Source organism: Schistosoma haematobium, chromosome 2 (genome assembly GCF_000699445.3).
Source record: "Schistosoma haematobium chromosome 2, whole genome shotgun sequence".
NCBI lineage: Eukaryota > Metazoa > Platyhelminthes > Trematoda > Strigeidida > Schistosomatidae > Schistosoma > Schistosoma haematobium.
Genome location: NC_067197.1, coordinates 34,645,314 through 34,664,098, shown reverse-complemented (window position 1 = coordinate 34,664,098; position 18,785 = coordinate 34,645,314). Strand labels below are relative to the sequence as shown.

Genomic DNA, 18,785 nt, shown 5'->3' with positions numbered 1-18,785 from the left:
GAGAGTTAACACTATCAAAAACTGATCAATCATAAACTGATCGAGGTCGAATATATGAACCATTGAAATTTTAGTCAATAGCTGAATGTTATTTCACTTAATATACGATCCGAAACTCCTGGATACTGTTTCACATGGAACAATGAATACATACTGATAAACAACTAGATAAATTTTATATAAATTATCTAATAAATAGTCAGGTTAAATAAGAAATTAAAATAAATTATACTGGGGTTCTCGGAAATATATTAATTAAGAAAACGTTTCTACGGTAGCTACTGTTTACCTTTTCTAAGATACCATCTTTAAATATAGGAAATGATCATGAAAATGCTGATTGTAAAGTATATATTCCAACTTTTAAATGTTAATCTACAATAAATAACAGTGATATTGATATCGATAGATATAAATAGTATGTATCATCAATCGAAAGTGAAATACCTGGCAGTAGAAGGTTAAGAAGATTGAAGAAACAGAACGAGAACAAAGAATGATTGTTGTGGAAATGAAGGGACAATGAAGTCTAAGATGGTTGATGGACATTTTACAAATGAAGTACTTACTGTATGATTCTCAGATTTTACTAAGATGTTCTGTAATTTTCTATTCAAATACATTCGATTTTCAGTTTAGGGGTTGTGAAGATTGTTAAGTTTTTGAGTGAGATCATGTACTGATTGATGTTAGACCACCATTGAAAACCTAGAAGCACTGGGCGGCCGTTTCGTCCTATTGTGGGTCTCTTCAGCAATGCACATCTACGATCCCCCTTGCGGGATTCGAACCCAGGGTCTTCAGTCTCGCGCTCGAACGCTTAACTTACTGGACCACTGATCCGGCCAGCTTTTAGTGGTGTTAATATCTAACGTCAACCAATCCACGAAGTTGGATTGTCCTTACTTGTGTTCTCCTTCACTTCATTGACTAAGATTATTTGTACTCTGAGCAGGTTCATAATAAAATGTTTTCACTTTACTGTAATTTGATGAAAGCTCTATTCTCTGATTTAAGTGGATATAATTGAATGTATGGAGCTAGTTATGACTGTTAGTGAAAATAGGCCTTTTATTTATTCAAAACTTCCTTATTTGTGTGCAGCAGAAAACTATTAGGGACTAAGTAAATCAGTCAGTCAGTCAGTCAGCTACAACGTAGGACCAGGCACATATATTCATCGGTCCAAGTTGCCATACCTCATTAACACAACAAGATGGACACCGGATTCATAAAAGTAGTTAATTCAGAGGTGGTAATATATAAAAGAAAGATTGCAATAAGGATATAGTACACGGAGAGAGAATTAGTTCATAGAAAGAAAGATATGAAGCAATTTTAATCTCTTAATTTAAGGGAAGATAGAGAGTGTATACACCTACGCCATTGTGATCGATTCTGAGTCATGTCACAGACAGTCTCCAACCATTGGTTACGACAGTCACGCGGACCCCAACCAAGTAGTCTGCATCTACCAACATGGCTCAGACTAGAAGTTAGTGACTTCAAGCACTGGTGCCACGTTTTGGTTTGGCCACCCCTAACTTCCAACCATCTCCATTGCGTGTCGAGGTAGTCGGTGTTCAGACATATGCAACATGTGGCCCAACCATCTCAGTCGATGAAGATTCACAACCTCATCAACTGATTTACCATCATTCCCTAATACCTTGTGTCTAACCTGTGTCTAACCAGTAAGAACTTGAAATTCATTTTCAATAAAACAGCATCTAGTCTCCATTATATAAAGTACACTTAACGATGAAGAATCGAGTTCTTTGAGGGATTCTTTAAGGTGAGAGTTAGAACAAGTGAAAGTGTAATAAGATAAAAAGAAATGTTTTAAACGAATTATTCGATGAAATAATAATCTACTAGTCAATATTTCTAAACATAAATCAATATGGAATAAACGTTCAGTAATCAGGAATAAGAATTTCTAGTAAATTTCATCTGATTTGATTTATTAGGTAGTTCATTCATACATCTTATCGTAATATGCTATGGTATATGCTACTAATATCGACAGATATAAATAGTATATAACACCAATCAAAAAGCGGGATGCCTAGCGGCAAAAGGTTATGAAGTTCAAAGAAAAGAAAATGAGAACAAACAATTAGTATGGAAACGAAAGAACAATGATCATTTAACATTTCAGTTTTAGAAATAAATTTCATCTTGTTGTTAAATATAGGAGTGATTATAGAGGCATTTCTTACATTAACCATAATATACCTTACCAATCATTTCATGTTTATAAGATCTTTAATTAACTTTGAGCAAATATCATCTATAGATATCCACTTTTCTTTGTGTACTGAAATTTCGACATAAACAAATATGATTTGCATAAGGACACTGCTATATTACTGATCTTTTTTAAAAAAATTTAATCTCCAGGATTAAGTCACCTTACGAATACAGTGACCACTTGTTAACTGACAAAATTATTGAGGTGGACAAACGAAATGGTTCTTGACTTTTTAGATCATTATGAGCAAAATGTAACTACAACTATCAATAACTTGTAAATGTTATGTCTCAATAATTTTTCGTACCATAATTTATAGTTATTTAATTTGTTTATGAACCTTGAGTTCATGTGGGAGATAACACCAGTGTTCTACCTAAAAATCTATGTATCCAGGTATATTTGAAAGAGATTACATACAGCAAATACTTCTAGAACCTACGATAAAGATTTCTATGCTTAAGAATAAGCTATCACGAATTACTAATTAAACGTACATAAATCCTATCATTTGCTCTTGTGTAATCACCATTTTAGTCCTTTTAACAAATTTCTTTCATCATACTAATGAACATCTACCAGGACAATCTAATAAATGAAAGCCTTGATCAAATATGTTTTACAATATGTCGTATGTTTAGAATATTCAGCCACAGACTCTGCTTTTAATAGAATTTACAACATATAATCAAACATGACTAAAGATTTGTTCTTTAAACTACTTTACATAGGGGAGGATCTAAGCATTTATAATCTAAAAATAGTAGCATTATTAAAAAAAGTGGAATGTATTTTCTTTCAACGCAACATTTGCACAATTTTGTCTACATTTCTTGTTCTTCTCTCATTATTATTATTATTATTCAAAGAACTATCCACTTAGAATCTTAAAGGAATCGTATTCTGTAAGTTGGGTGGTTTAATTCTGAAGCTTTCATTATCTTTCTAGACAATATCGTCAGTACAATATTCCGTCTGAAGGATAAACCATATCCACAACTTCTATTTAGAATTCTTGATTGGTATTGATGCTTTTTATGTTTCATACAATCAAGATAAATATTTTCTTTTAAACAGTGTAGTTAAATAATTAAGTTAATCGCCTATCGTGATGAAGCAACCGAGCTATACTGGCCGGAACAACCGTTCCTCAGGGTCCTACCATGTCAGACAGGTCGGTTGAAGAGCGGTAAGACTAAAAGCAACAAACCTAAGGTTCAAAGGCGAAGTCGTACTGCTGACTGTACAGAGGTGTGACAGCAGTAAGGTGTTTCCTTCAGACAACCAGCATGACAGCGATGCTGCCTTCCCACAAGGAGGGGTGGGGTTAGAAAAGGTCGACCTTAAAAATGCAAACTTTGCCTTATCCCACGGATGTCCGTCTCCGGTGGTAAGGTCTCAACAAGTACGGAGCTAACACAAAAATTACCCATTAGAAGGTCGTGTGTGACCGACCATAAGCAGTTGTCCCTTGGGCACTGCGGTCACGCTCTCAGGTCACTAAGACCACTTTTAATCCAATTTCCTTTTCAGGCACCTCCAGAAGAACCCTTCCACGGTGTGGGCAACCGGGAAGTGATAACCGCCCTCATACCTCTAATAGCACTCAAGACCACTGTCTTAAAACACACATAAATCCCTTTTTTTAATGGATGCAAACTGATATTTAAATATATTTTTGTAATATGGTTTTGAATCGGTCCTTCATTTCCAATACAATATGTTTTTTATGTTGTTTAATTTATTTCATTATAATTGGCAGTACTACATCTGTCTATTCTGATTCAAATGACAAGAATGGCTTAGGTTGAAACACATTTCTCTAAGGTTTCAAGATGACTATAACTGATATAAATAAGGTGATATAAAGCACATTTGTGCATTGTTTCAAGGTACCACACCACATTAGCAAAACGAGATGAAATTATGCTGAATAATACCAGAGAAGTAGAAATAGTAACAGCATAAACAATAAGCTTTAGGAAGAAAGAATGAATTTATGGTACAGAAAAACATAAGATAATTTTGAAACTCAATATATAAAGGAAGACAAACGGTTGTAGTACTAACAAAAATGAGAAATACTTCAAAGGCATCTAGAGACAAATATTAATTATCAATAAATATCCTCTAATTTTATAGACTATTATTCAAAGCTATAAAACATTACGAACTGTTGTAAAGTATACTTATTCATTAGTTAACAAATGGATATCTTACCTACGGATTTAGAAAGCTCGTTTGGCTTTTGCCAACTTACATGATCTATAGCGAAGGCAAGATATCTGTCTGTCAATAAGAGGACGAGTATACTGCACGGCAGTTCATTCTGCTCTATTTTACGGCTGTGAAACGTGGCCATTAAGAGTAGAAGATATTCGTAAGTTACTAGTATTTGATCACAGGTGTCTTAGAAATATTGCTCGCATCCACTAGGATCACCGTGTAAGTAATAGTGAGGTTAGACGCAGGATATTAGGGAGTGATGGTTAATCAGTTGATGAGGTTGTGTAATCTTCAACTACTAAGATGGGTGAGCGACGTATTACGTATGCCTGAACACCGATTACTACGACTAGTGTTGGAGACGGTTGAAAGAAAGTTAGGGGTGGCCAAACCAAAACGTAGCATCGGTCCTTCAGGTCACTGACTTCTAATCTGAGTCATGCTGATAGATGCAGACTACATAGTTCGGGTCCGTGTGTTTATCATAACCAATGGTTGGAGACTGTTTGTGACGTGACTCAGAATCGATCACGATGGCGTCGGTGTATATACTGTCTGTCTTCCCTTAAACTATCAGATTAAAATTGCTTTATATCTTTCTAATTCTTTATTCCCGTATTACATCTTTATGTACAATCTTTCTTTTTTATATTACCACCATTGAATTAACTACTTCTATCAATTCGGTGTTTATGTTTTTGTGCTAATGAGGTATGGCAACTTGAACCGATACATACATGTGCCTAGCCGTATGTTGTAGCTGACTGACTGATTGATTGACTGGATATCTTACCTACATCATAGTTTAGGCGGAAATATTCATAATACATTAACTCATTCCATAATAGAAATTTATAAGTGGTATTACTAATTAAAAAAACAACCAAACTAAGCTATAATAATAATTTCAATTATTTCAATTACATAATATTTCACACCTGATATACTCTATTAGAATATGAAGAAAAACAAGCGAAAAAAGTGGTACTTATTTTAGAGTACGTTCTTTTTTGTGTTATTTTATTTTGACTTCCGGCACCAATAAATTAACTTATTTTATTTATTTAAATTAAATTTTTATTCTCTGTGTGGTTTTATTTAGATTAGTCAATATATTCTTGGTTGACATGATGATTTATTGATTGAGATCATGTACTGATTGATGTTAGACCACCATTGAAAACCTAGAAGCACTGGGCGGCCGTTTCTTCCTATCGTGGGGCTCCTCAGCGGTGCACATCTACGATCCCGCTCGCTGGATTCGAACCCAGGGTCTTCAGTCTCGCGCTCGAACGCTTAACTTACTGGACCACTGATCCGGCCAGAATCCAATGGTTTTAATGTCTAACCTCATTCAATCCACGAAATTCCGCGACTATCTTCCATTTTAATGAGGTACCTACCTGTCTCTACCTGACACGGATTAGCTCCATTGGTCACGGCTTCTCACTAGAACTCTGAGAATTCCCTGACGAAGTTAGTCATTAGTGGGCACATTGTAATTAACAGTATTGGGGGTTGTTGAGATTAAGTTTTTTGGTTGAGATTAAGTTTTTTGATTGAGATCATGAGGAGTCCCACAATAAGACGAGACTACCGTCCAGTGCTTCCAGGTTTTTTAATGATGGTCTAACGTTGATCAGTTCATCATCTTAATTTTCAAAACTTAATTTACTAATAAAATATATATTTAATTAAGAATTTTGTGAAAAATGATTTTTCAAACAATTGGATCAGCTGATGAATAATTCAAAACTATTTAGCATGTATTGTTATATAGTTGCATCATCTTTGTATACAACTGCTCAACAGTGTGTATCCAACTTAAAATTGGAAAATCAAAGAGATTTAACATGTTTCAATCAAGATTATTTACTAGTAACCAAGGATTCAATTGGGGAAAATATTATCTCATTTATAATGGATAATTTAAAGATAAAATTTTTGTGTCAATGTTATAACTCACTGTCAGTTGAGATTAGAGTGTAATCAATATAAAGAGTAAGTCAGTTTATAACATCACACAACTAGGGATAGACGTACATTAATTTACGTTGCTATATCTTATATTAGTACACTTGTAGGTGGTTAAAAAAAATCGATAGTCAAATACTTAAAATGTTAGTGTTAATCATAGACAGGGAAAGAGTTCAGTAAGAATAACCAGAATCTGAAGCGAAGAGCACAACACATGTTTAAAATCTAGAATTTAAAAAATAAAAAAATGAATCCGTTTATATATGAGATTTATTTTGATAGATGTTCATCAATCAAAGATCACAATTAAAGAAGTTTATATTTTATAATTCACATCAATAGTTGGATAACCTGATGTTATCTCCTAATTTAACCTCCAAAACTGTTCATGTCATCAACTAATGCAACAAATGTTCAACTTGATTAAGCCGGTAAGAAGTAACATTAAAAATCTATACTGAATTATCAGTCACACCCATTATAAAGGATTCTATCAGATTTAACATCAATTGTGGAGTTTCAATCTGTATTCGAAACAAGAAAATGATCCCCATGAAAACTGATGAATATATAAAACGAGTCAAAGATATCTACTTTTCACTAATGTTACTACATCGGGGGGGGGGTCGATATATTTAAGAACTAAACTAGTTCGAATAAGAGTAACATAGGAAACAGACATTTTCCAATCATCTATAACATATAATCACATCTTAAGAAAGAGTAATTATCTAACTTGGTAAATTAGCCTACTTCCGTTTGGGCGCCTTGGCAGTATCCTAAACTTCACATAGACAGAATGGTGAAGTGTGGTACATATTTATTTACTGTCTCCTTGCACCAATGTTTATATGTTTAAATAAATAAATCAATGTCTGTTCATATATTAGGTTATTGATGAATTGATGCTAATTACTATTCATTTCAACTCATACAAAATTTGACTATTAATCCGACTGTACATTAACGTATTTAAATATTAGTGTATTCAGATTCGTATTCGTTATTATCCTGTCAGATACATGGTTTTCCTGATGAAGTACCAAATGTACTGTCCAATTACAACAATCGCTAAAATAAATATAAGAAAGTATTATCGAAATTGATAGTTAATTTATGAAATTTATCAACATTGTAAGGACTTGATTTGAAACTATCAATGTTCACTAATATCATGTCTTTAATTCACAATAGTTCTCAAATAAATACCAGTTTATTGTAATAACTAATTTCAAATGTAGTAGTAGTAGTCTCTACAAATTACTATCTCAAATTATTACTGATCTAATGCTCATTAAATAATGCATAATAAATTTGTATCAGAAGGGGTTTTTTGTAGAGATTTTAGTAATTTCAATAGTTGAGATCATGTGTTAATTGAAGCTAGACCACCATGAAAAACCTGGAAGCACTGAACGGCCGTTTCATCCTATTGTAGGACTCCTCAATAGTGTGCATCCACGATCCCGCCTCGCGAGGTGCCGGCCCAGTGGTCTGGTGGTTAAGCGCTCGCGCGCGAGACTGATAGGTCCTGGGTGCTCACTGCTGAAAAGTTCCACGATAGGAAAAAGCGACCGTCCAGTGCTTCCAGGTTTTTCATGGTGTTCTAGCTTTAATTGAATCATGATTTCAACTACTAAATAATAAATTTATTCGAAGTAATAAATCTAAATCATTTCAATATAATCTACTTACCGAAATGAAGAAGTGGATACAATTCTCACCCAATGTCTGGTTTCTTAAACTTTGATTATTACTATTATTATTCAATGATGATGAATAAATTGTATTTTAAATGTACAATTCATAATACAACAACAAAAACTGAGAGAAAATTAGTTTGTTTTTAATAGTTACAGTAGGATATTTCTACTTCTGTCTTTTTCTAAACTTTTCTGGTGTGTAAATATTCATTTATAATGTTAATTATTTTCTAGATATTTTATTGTTATTGTATATTGTATTCATTTATATACTGGTATTACAATAGTTATGAATATTGAAAGTTAGAAAAGGGAAAGTGTTTGTTTGTTTGTTATTTTCTAATCAAATACAATGAAAAATGATATTTCCTTTAAATTTCTCAAGGAGATAACTATTTTACTCTATTGAAGTTTTAAGATCTCTTTTCTTGTAGCTGTTAAGTTATTATTTAATTCCAAATTATAAACGTTCTCTCATGTTGATCTTTATCAATGTAACTAAATAGTAGCTAATAATTATAGTGTAATAGAAATTGTAATAGGGGACGAGTTTAGGTCATAATATTGGCGTATCAAAAGCCATTGTCGAAAATTAATTTATCTACCCCCTCTTACTCACTGACTATCCGACTACCTAACCACCCACACACCCATCTTGTACATACAAAAGAGTTTCTTCAACAATTTATGTCATTCTGTCCCTCTATATCAAATTATACCAATAAACACACACGCAATATATAATATATATATATATATATATATATATATATATATATTGGCGTAAACAAACAGTCAGGTTAATGGTATATTTTTATACATACAGTTTAGTCTGGACAATCACCAGGTTGGTTTACTGTTGCTAATTTAGCGCCGATAACCATTAAACCTACCACCACCCTTTTACGGTAAGAAAATAAAGTATAATCATCAGTAAACAAGTTGCTTAAGAAAAAAAGGATTGAAAATAAGTAAATTTTCTTTTCTTAGAACTGTGCTTAGTCAATATCTAAAATTGAACTATTTTAGAGGTAGGACAAGGAAAATATTTTTTTGTTTTTTGATAAGTAAGTACTATAATAACGAAATCGTTATGGTTGAAATTCAACTTTTGCATATTTGCCCTCATTTGAAATAATATCGATGTGATCACTATAAATTTGTTACTGATATATTAATTGCCTTATCGTCTGTTGATTTATTCGTTAAAACACAAAAATGAGTAAGTATTAGGCGCCAGTCTGTCTATTGAAAACATAAACATTTGATTGGATGAAATAAACAACCAATACAATATCAATATGTATTTACAACTATCCTAAACACACAATCTTAAATGGAAACAAAAACAAAACCCAAAAAAATAAAACACAAAATTCAACAGGCACCTGTCTGTCTATGTGTATCAGACAAATTGGAGCCAGTATAAATGTTGAATATGATTGGTTTACTGGTATTGTTTAATTTGATAAATTAGTATATAAATAAGCTGTGTTAAAACTGTGTTTCTAAGCAAGAATACAATGTAACAGTACTAAAACAGTTGGTGGTTGTCAGTTCATTTTTTTTTGTAAATTCAAATGTTATATTCAGCCGTTGATCAATGTGTATAGAAAAGTAGAATATAATCAAACTACATTGAAACGTTTGACATATATGGAATAGGACAAATATTTTGATGGAGTTTTGTTCTCTGAACTGGATGGTTTGGTAGTGGAGCTTTCATCTTTCTCTCCAACAACATCATCAGCACAAACTTCAGATAGAAGTCCTGAAGTTCAAGACCAAACCCTTCAGCTCAGAGAACAAAACTCTATCAAAATCATTCACCTGAACTACAAATCTTCTCCACTATCTCATCGGATAAATATATTTTGCAGTGAAAAATAGCATGAATTTATTATGTTAGTTGTGATACAAAGAAAAAGAAACGAAACCGATTAGCCAAGATAAGCATGAACAAATAACCAATTGCATTAAGTTTCTATTAATTACCTCAATATATCTCATTTTGTTTTGTCATGAACAGATCAGAAGTACTTATTTCAGAATTATTCATGAGTCTTTTAGTCAATCTCATGATCTTAAGATGAACGCTTTAAATGTTCATTCTGAGACTAATTTATGAACAACTTTTCAGCGACACTAAATTAACCTTGAGAATTAGAGTTATGATTTACAGTTGATAGTTAGGGTTAGGAATTAGATTTATTGTTTTTACCACTAACTGACCAGCTAAAATACCAAAACACTATTTAGTCAAATGGATACATAAATTTCGCGCCAGAATACAAAACCTTTTACCTCATCTCTGATCGTTTCGTTCATAAATTATTGTCTCGCCAAGTTGTCTTGTTAGATGAGTTATACCTCACTAGTTTATTGTCCTGTCTGTTTACAATACCACAGATTTTGTTCAATAGAGTTCTGTCGTTTATTTATTACTTTACTGTAGTTTTATTTCATCGATAATCAAAATAAAATTTTATCACTACTGAGTCGTTTACTGATTAGTACTCAATAAAAACAATAATGGATCCAACGGATAATGAAAGCTAGAACGATAGTAAATCCCAGCTAACTTATAAAGTTATTTCATATACTTGGATTCATTTTACTGAAATGTAAGTACAAGAAATATATGAAATAGTCTGCAGTATATAATATTTGAAAATCTGTTGATTGACAGCAAAAGGCTGTGATCAATTAAAATTACAATCTCAGTATAGAATTGTGGAGATCATGAACTGATCAGTGTTAGACTACCCCTGAAAGCCTGGAAGCACTGGATAGCTGTTACGTCCTAATATGGGACTTTCTATCAGCAGGCATCCGAGATCCCGCTCGCGGTATTGTACATAGATTAGAGTTTTTTTCATAGATTATCATTATTAACACAATGATTGTTTGTTTTTTATTTAACTAGGTTTATTATTTGAATATAAACTTTTGTAACTTTGATGGACTCTGAGTATAATTCAGTTCATGAATATTTTCCAGTTAAGTGTTATTTTGGATTAAGTAATTGTTAGACAATTAATGAGTTGAAAATTCCTTCTATCTCCATTGATTCTACTGGTTTATTATAAGATTGTTTAAATTCCATGGCAGTTGTAGTAATGCTAAGATGAGTCGTGAAATAACGCTAGAGAGAATCCTCATTCCTACTGATAATGGAAAGTGATTGCTGTCAAACTTCTTAGTATAGAAATTTGTTTAAATCCATATTAAAAATGTCTTTTTCATAAATACTTGAGTATAAAATATTGAAGCTTTGAAGCGACGTCAATATCTCTTTTGTTTCTTTGGTGGGTGGGCATATTCAGAAATTTTTAACAAGATTATTTAGCCACAAACTGCATTAAATTTATTATTCAGTTTGTAAACTACAGTCGGTTTTTAACATATCTGTAGTATATAAGTGATTTTTCACCACCCAGTTTCTATGTTGATAAGCTTTTTGTTAGAAACCACCTAGTCTAGACCACAGCAAGTTCTATTTGACTTAGTTATTACGAAGAAATGTAAGAATTTTTATTATATATATAATTTTGAAAGTAACATACGACCTACCCCGATCTGAAGTTTTACATTGGAAAGAGGAGATTCCATTTTAGATGTTATTACAAGATAGTTTCGAATTACCATATTATGGACTTTTGAAACTTACATAAAATAATAAAATTCATATTTATAAGCTTACATCTATACGAGTTCCTATCTGTCATAATTATATAAGTAATTGAGAAAGCAAAAACAGTCTTTTTTCTGATAGAAAGTGATTATTTTTAAAGTCAACGCTGAAGTTTGTTAACTTGTGAAGTGGAAAATTTTCTATCTCATATTTTAAATGTATAATGCTGGATGAGGAAAGCACTCAACTGCGTCACATGGCAAGCCCTCATTTGGAATTCTCAAGGCCAAAGGAAAAGAGGAAGACCAAAGAATACATTACGCAGAGAAATGAAAATAGATATGAGAAGAATGAACAGAAATCGGATAGAACTAGAAAAGAAGGCCCAGGACAGAGTGGGTTGGAGAAAGCTGGCCGGCAGCCTATACTCTGTTGGGATTAACAGGCGAAAGTAAGTAAGTAATCTGGATGGTCCAATTTGTTAAGATAACTTCTTCAACCATGAGGAAAAGAGAACATTTACAGAAGGCCATGTTACTCAATAAACTACCTCAAAACTATAACATTTACACATTACTGAATATCTTGGCCAAACTGATTTAGTTCAAAATGATCAGTTTAAATAATTATTATATTGATTCCTTATAAAATCGGGCTCTTCCATTCTATTCATTAACAATATAAGAACTGTACGTAAAGTTAGTGGTACAGTTATTTCAATATTTCAATGGTAAATTTATATATGTATTTTCTTCTTATATGTAAACAAATACTGAATAAATCTAAATATAATCACTTTACTGTATTGTCAACTTTAGAAATAATGAATTGTGTTGAATATTTGTAATGGTGAACTAGTCAACCAGTAGTTTACGTGTTCGAGAATATGGTCGCTGTTATTATTCTGCAGCAAATTGGATAACTCTCCAGGTCTCCCACACTGTACGAGCATTCTATGAACCTGAATTAATGGTTGCTCTAATTGTCAGAACGGGCATCAGCCTCGTGACTTTCGAAGGAACTCGGCTTTCACCATTAAGTGTCATAACTTCTCTAAATGAAGACCTTCTAACTCCCAGGCCAGAATTTTAATGGTTTGAATTATTTTTCTGGTTAGCGGTTTTTTAGCGAATTGGTTTTCTACTGAGTTGGGTTCGCTAACCACATGCCCAACCCTCCTCCCTTATCCGGGCTTGGGACCGGCAGTAGCCCCAAAGGGGCTCCAGCCGGAGTTCGATTATTATTATTAATATATTAGCAATCCAATCAAATTCAAGAACAAATACGAACTGTACAATTAAAATCACTTTTTCACTCATATATAACATGATTCATATATATTTTCTCAATATTCTAGTCAGCATTTATCTCAGATCTAAATTTCCCACTAAAAGTATAATGACATAATAGTAATGTAGTACATGGTAACCACTATTCTGATGATAATAATAATTCAATGACATTGATTGATTGTATCTTTTTCATTGTAATGGTGTTTTAATACATTAATTCTGTTTTAATAAAGAATTATGATTCATCATCAATTTGGCAATAAGTACATTCTAATAGAATAGTAAATAATCATTAGTCATTAGAAAAATCAAAACCTGATTTATGTTTTTATGTTATAGATTGAATTGGAAATTATAATACTACTAGGCAATTAATCCGGGTTGTTTTTTTGTTTTGAGGATGGTTATCATGAATTAACCAATAATGATCAGGGTGTATTAGACAGACATTTTTTCTCTTAGTTTAGGACTTTGTTACAATTCACATTGTCAAAATGGCTTTTATGGTGTTGTATAAAAGTGTCAAAGGGAATATATTAAGGTTTAATGAAGATTTTGCCATATGGAAATTCAAACCTCCTTTTATGTATTCAATAACAGTTTGTCCTCACTTTAAACTTACTCTGGTTATTATCGAGAGTGGTGAGTTGTCAATTTTTTTTCACAGTATTTTCTTTATTATTTTTGTTTTCGCCATTTGTCTAATTGACCTATTTGTTTTTATATATAAATGTTCTTAGCAAATACATGTGTGATCAAACCGTTCGAAATGTATTACGCTAATATATCACATAGTTCTTGTAATCTTCGTCTTCTTATTACACTATCTCACACTGACAACAATCTTGAAGTGAAATGAAATTTGACTAAATTATATTAGTAAGCACTAGTTGTCTTCATGTTTACAGGTCCTTGTCAAAAGTGATAATATCTCTTACGAGATATCAAAATGATTCACTGAAGCTAGAATATTGGGAGAATAATTAACGGCTACTTTATTATCGTGTATAATTTCTTTTGGTAAGCCTTAACACCCATCCTATTTGAAGACACACTTAAAAAGCTCAAATTCACATAGACTAACAAAGTTATTGTGGGAAGAAACAAATATGATAAATGTCAGACTCAATCTACGCTAGGCCACCATTGGAAACATGGAAGCACTGGACGATCGTTTCGTGCTAGTATGGGACTCCTCTTCCACGATCCCATATAGATCGACTCATGAATTCAACTATTAAAATCACTAAAGTCTCCGAAAAGCCCCATTCTGATAATGATCATCATGTGCTCACTAGTGACTGGCTTTAAGATGGATTTCCTAGAGATCTAGTGAGAAGCTGTGACCAGTGGAGTCCAATCCGTGTCGGGTTGAAACAATTATCCACTTCGGACAATGGATGAATGATTTTGCAAGATCACAGATCGATTAGAGTTAGACATTAACACTGCTGGATGCTGTCCCAGTGATCTAGAGATCAAGTGTACGCTCGCGAAACCGAAAGTTCTGGGTTCGAGTCTCTCATGAGGGATCATGGATGCACATTGCTGAAGAGTCCTATACTAAGACGAAACGGTTGTTCAGTGCTTCCAGATTTTTAATAGTGGTCTAGCTTAGACTCATGAATCAAACTATTAAAATTACTACGATTTCCACAAATCACCATTTTGAAAATGTCAGAATACACATACTTAAGTGTTAATGATAAGAAAAAGTAAAAGTACAAATGACTTGAAATAAAGTGAAACTTTGGATTAGTAAACTTATTACATTTTTAAGTAATCTAGTAGATTTTTTTAAAGAAAACTATTGTGACTATGTGATGTTTGTAATGATTGTTAAATTTGTAAAATATTTCACAATACAGACTAAATTGTGTGTTCAGATGCTCATAGGTATGTTTATCTGACATGAAATTATTTGCAAATAAAATGTTCTACACTACACATTATTATTGACATATACTTTCGAAGATATTCAGTCAAAAAAACATTCATCATCGATCATAGTAAGTTTTCAGTCAATAAGAACTGACGTATAATGAATCTTTTCACTGATAGTTTAACCAATTTCAACATATAATAATAAAAGCGACAAAAAAAACAATACAACCTCATTGAATGTGTCAGAGATCTTGGATCTTTTACTCTTGATTAACCATTGACTTTGCGATAAACAGCGATCAAAGATCTTTTTGGGGGAATAATTCTAATTTAAATGACAGTTTTATGAATTCAATACTTTTTTCTCAACTGATCCGAATTTTCTTAAAATATTTATACTATTGGGATTTTGTCTGTCATTTATGTTTTTGATAAAATAAATTTCCTGTTGAAAACATTGGGTTTACCATGTTGTTTAGGTGTAGTGATCATGGAATTTAAGTTAGTATTTATCTCATATCATTGTTTTGATGATGTTTTGAAGACAGTTTCTTGTATAAAATAACGTAAACTGAAAAAAAACAATCAGAATCATTTGGTATTGGATGGTTATTTCATTGTGAATTTCAACTTAATACCACCGTGTATCTACAATTCCTCATAGGGGATTGACTTCAAATAAATAATGGTTTACAGCGAACATGATATATTTTAAATATTGAGTACTCAGTAACTAAAATATCCAGAATATTCCTTAATGATAGATGCAACAATTTTAACTAAGTGTTAGTGATAATTGGAGATCCATAGTCCGAATAAATATGGGTCAAATAGGATGAGAGAAATAATAGTGCAAAGCAGTGACCAGTGGAGTTCAACCGGGTATGTCGTGAAATAGTAACTCACTGAAGACAGTGGTGGATGTGTCACTCAATTTCATGGGTTAGATGAAGTTAGACATTAACAACATTGAATGCTGGCTCAGTGATCTAGTTGGATGAGCGCTTGGCGTGAGACTGATAGGTCCTGGGTTCGAATCCTGCGTGGGTGCGCACTGCTTAGGAGTCCCACAATAGGACGAAACAGCCATCCAGTGCTTCGAGGTTTTCCATGGTGTTCTAGCTTCAATTGACTCATGAATTCAATCCCTCTCTGAATATAATTTTATGCCTAAAATGGATGAAACTTCACAACAACCTTAACAAACAGTCATAAAATCATCATTTTATTAAATCTGTCAAAATTTCATAAACCTAGAAAAAAAAAACAAATGAGTAGTATTTTATAAATAAACAACAAAAATGTTTTACAGTATATAAGACAGTTAATATATGGGTGGTAAATTGTTCTTTGAGAAAGAAAAAGCCAAAAGAAACTATTCAGATTTTATTTATAGCATATTACATTTTATTCATTTGATGAATGCTATCCCAATGATCGGTAAAAAAAAACTTTTAATTTAAGCGGACTAGGTTTATAGTTTGTCATTTGAAATTTAATCTTGTTTATCAAACGGTAGAAAATAAGAAATGATTAAACAAATTGTTTTCTAATTTAAAATGTTGCTAATAGGTTCATATAAAGAACTTTACATGGGATTATATAGTAGTTACGTTTCGGCTACGATATGTAAATCTTTTGATTTACATTAAGGTGTATATACATTTTGAATGTGAAGGATTATCAAATCAACTTTTAACCAACTGGACTAGAAGATTCAACTAAAACAATCATGACTACATGGTTGTTGACAGAATACAAAGATAATTAGTAAGAGATGTGGAAAATTTTTTTTATTTTAGAATGTTAAGTGTATTACAATTCAAGCAAACAGATACAGTTTACATTGATCAACATCAGTGATAATATGAAATTATTATCTAAAAGCTTACAATATGGCTTTGGGGTATATTACAAAATAACTTTAATGGCAAGAACAATCACTGATATTTTAGTCTTAATTATGTAGATTAATTAGTATATATAGTTGATATGTCTTCTAAAATCTGTTCAGGATAGAGTTCGGTAAAGAATGTTGGTGAGTAGCCTATGCTACTCCATGAAAGGTAACAGGCGTAAGTAGTATACATATATGTACGTAACTTATTGAATACAATCAACGTCAAAATTAGGAATAGTGAAAACGGTAAAACTTTTGAAAAAAATTCACAATATATATATATATATTAACTGGTTTCAAGAGGTTTATCCTGGAGATCTAGTGAGAAGCAGTGACCAGTGTAGGTCAACCGACTATGTCGTGAGGTAATAACTTACTGACGAAAATGGTGGATGTGTCCCTCAATTTCATGGATTAGTCGAAGTTAGACATTAACACTATCGGATGTCGGTTATGCGCCTGGCGCGAGACTGAGAGGTCCTGGGTTCAAATCCCGCGAGGCGGGGTCGTGGAGGCGCACTGCTTAGGAGTCGCGTAATAGAACGAAAAAGCCATTCAGTGTTTCCAGGTTTCCCATGGTGTTCTAGCTTCAATTGACTCATGATCTCAACTATTGATATATTAATAAGTTAATTATTAAACTCTCATACAGAATGACCGTAATAACAAGTGAGTAAGGTAGAATAAAATGTTAGAATACCATTAAATGACATGCGTTAAATCTTGAGTTACTCTTTGAGTTTATGCATTATATAGACAAATAAATACATTCAAACATAAATAAATAAACCGGAAGTAATCTGGAGTAAAATGACCAAAACAATCCAGTTTTGTTGGCGTAGATAAAAGAAAAGGAGGGAGAGAGATTAGAGTGAGCATTAAAAAAAAGATTGATGGTTTCATATACCATACTTATACACTGAGAATAATAGTAAAACTTATATTTCACTAAGAAATTCATGGTGGTCGTTTCAGTGGTTTAATCAATCATAAAAAAAGAATGAAGACAATAACATTACCAAGTGTAAAATAATCATTTAATCTACACAATACCTTTTACATTCATATTAAAAATGAATATTATAGTATACAACCACTACTTTTTTTTAGTGAGAATATTATGACTGAAAAGAAAAAAAATTTTATTACCCTATAGTGATAATGTGAATACTCTATTTGTTCGGCAATTTCCTATTCTCAATACAAATAGCAACTTTGTTAATACGAGATAAAATGTAGTAAAGAAAATGTTTTAATAAGTATAGTTTATAACTGATTAATCATTGAGTAGAGGATAAGGTTATATTTGTCTAGACTACTTAAATGCCGATCAATTTGGATTATGTATACCATTTCAAGTAACTCGATATCACATGTACTATGTTGAAGTACAAAGTGATTAGAGGCAATGGATTGTACACCTCTCAGTCCTATAGAAGGTCAGTCACTGTACGAATATTTTCGCATCAACGTCTCATGCAGTGAAACTGGATTAATCATACAGTGAATATTAGTTCTCTTAATATTACAGATACAGAATGCTAATTTGTATGAAACTTCGGTATAGAGTTTCTTCTTAACAACCTTCAGTTTTCTAGTAAGTGTATTTTTCCATGAGCAACCTTTTTGAAATATATGATTTATGCTATTTTTTAAAATATGTTTAAGCAATAAGTGTCAAGAATTTCTGCATTTCGCTAGATTTTCCGGATGAATAAGCATTCATGAAGAGTTTATCCAGTAATGAAAAGTTTCTGATTCATATGTTTATTATTGTATGCTTAGTAATATATATATATATGTATATATATATATATTTGATGTTCGTTCACCTGATGATCAATATACCTCTTAGACGTGTCAATTCCAAACGCTCTTTAGTCAGTTAGTCAGCTTCAACGTAGGACCAGGCACA

The 18,785-nt window shown here is 32.2% G+C and overlaps 1 protein-coding gene across 1 annotated transcript in view; it reads right to left on the bottom strand.

Moving 5' to 3' along the window:
- Positions 1-8,783, bottom strand: part of MS3_00006795 (uncharacterized protein) — a 35,779-nt gene extending 26,996 nt beyond the window's left edge. Inside the window, exon 1 of the mRNA XM_012938011.2 lies at positions 8,153-8,783. The gene's annotated coding sequence lies outside the window, so the exon portion shown is untranslated. The remainder of the gene's footprint in view (positions 1-8,152) is intronic.
- Between the last annotated feature and the right edge of the window lie 10,002 nt (positions 8,784-18,785).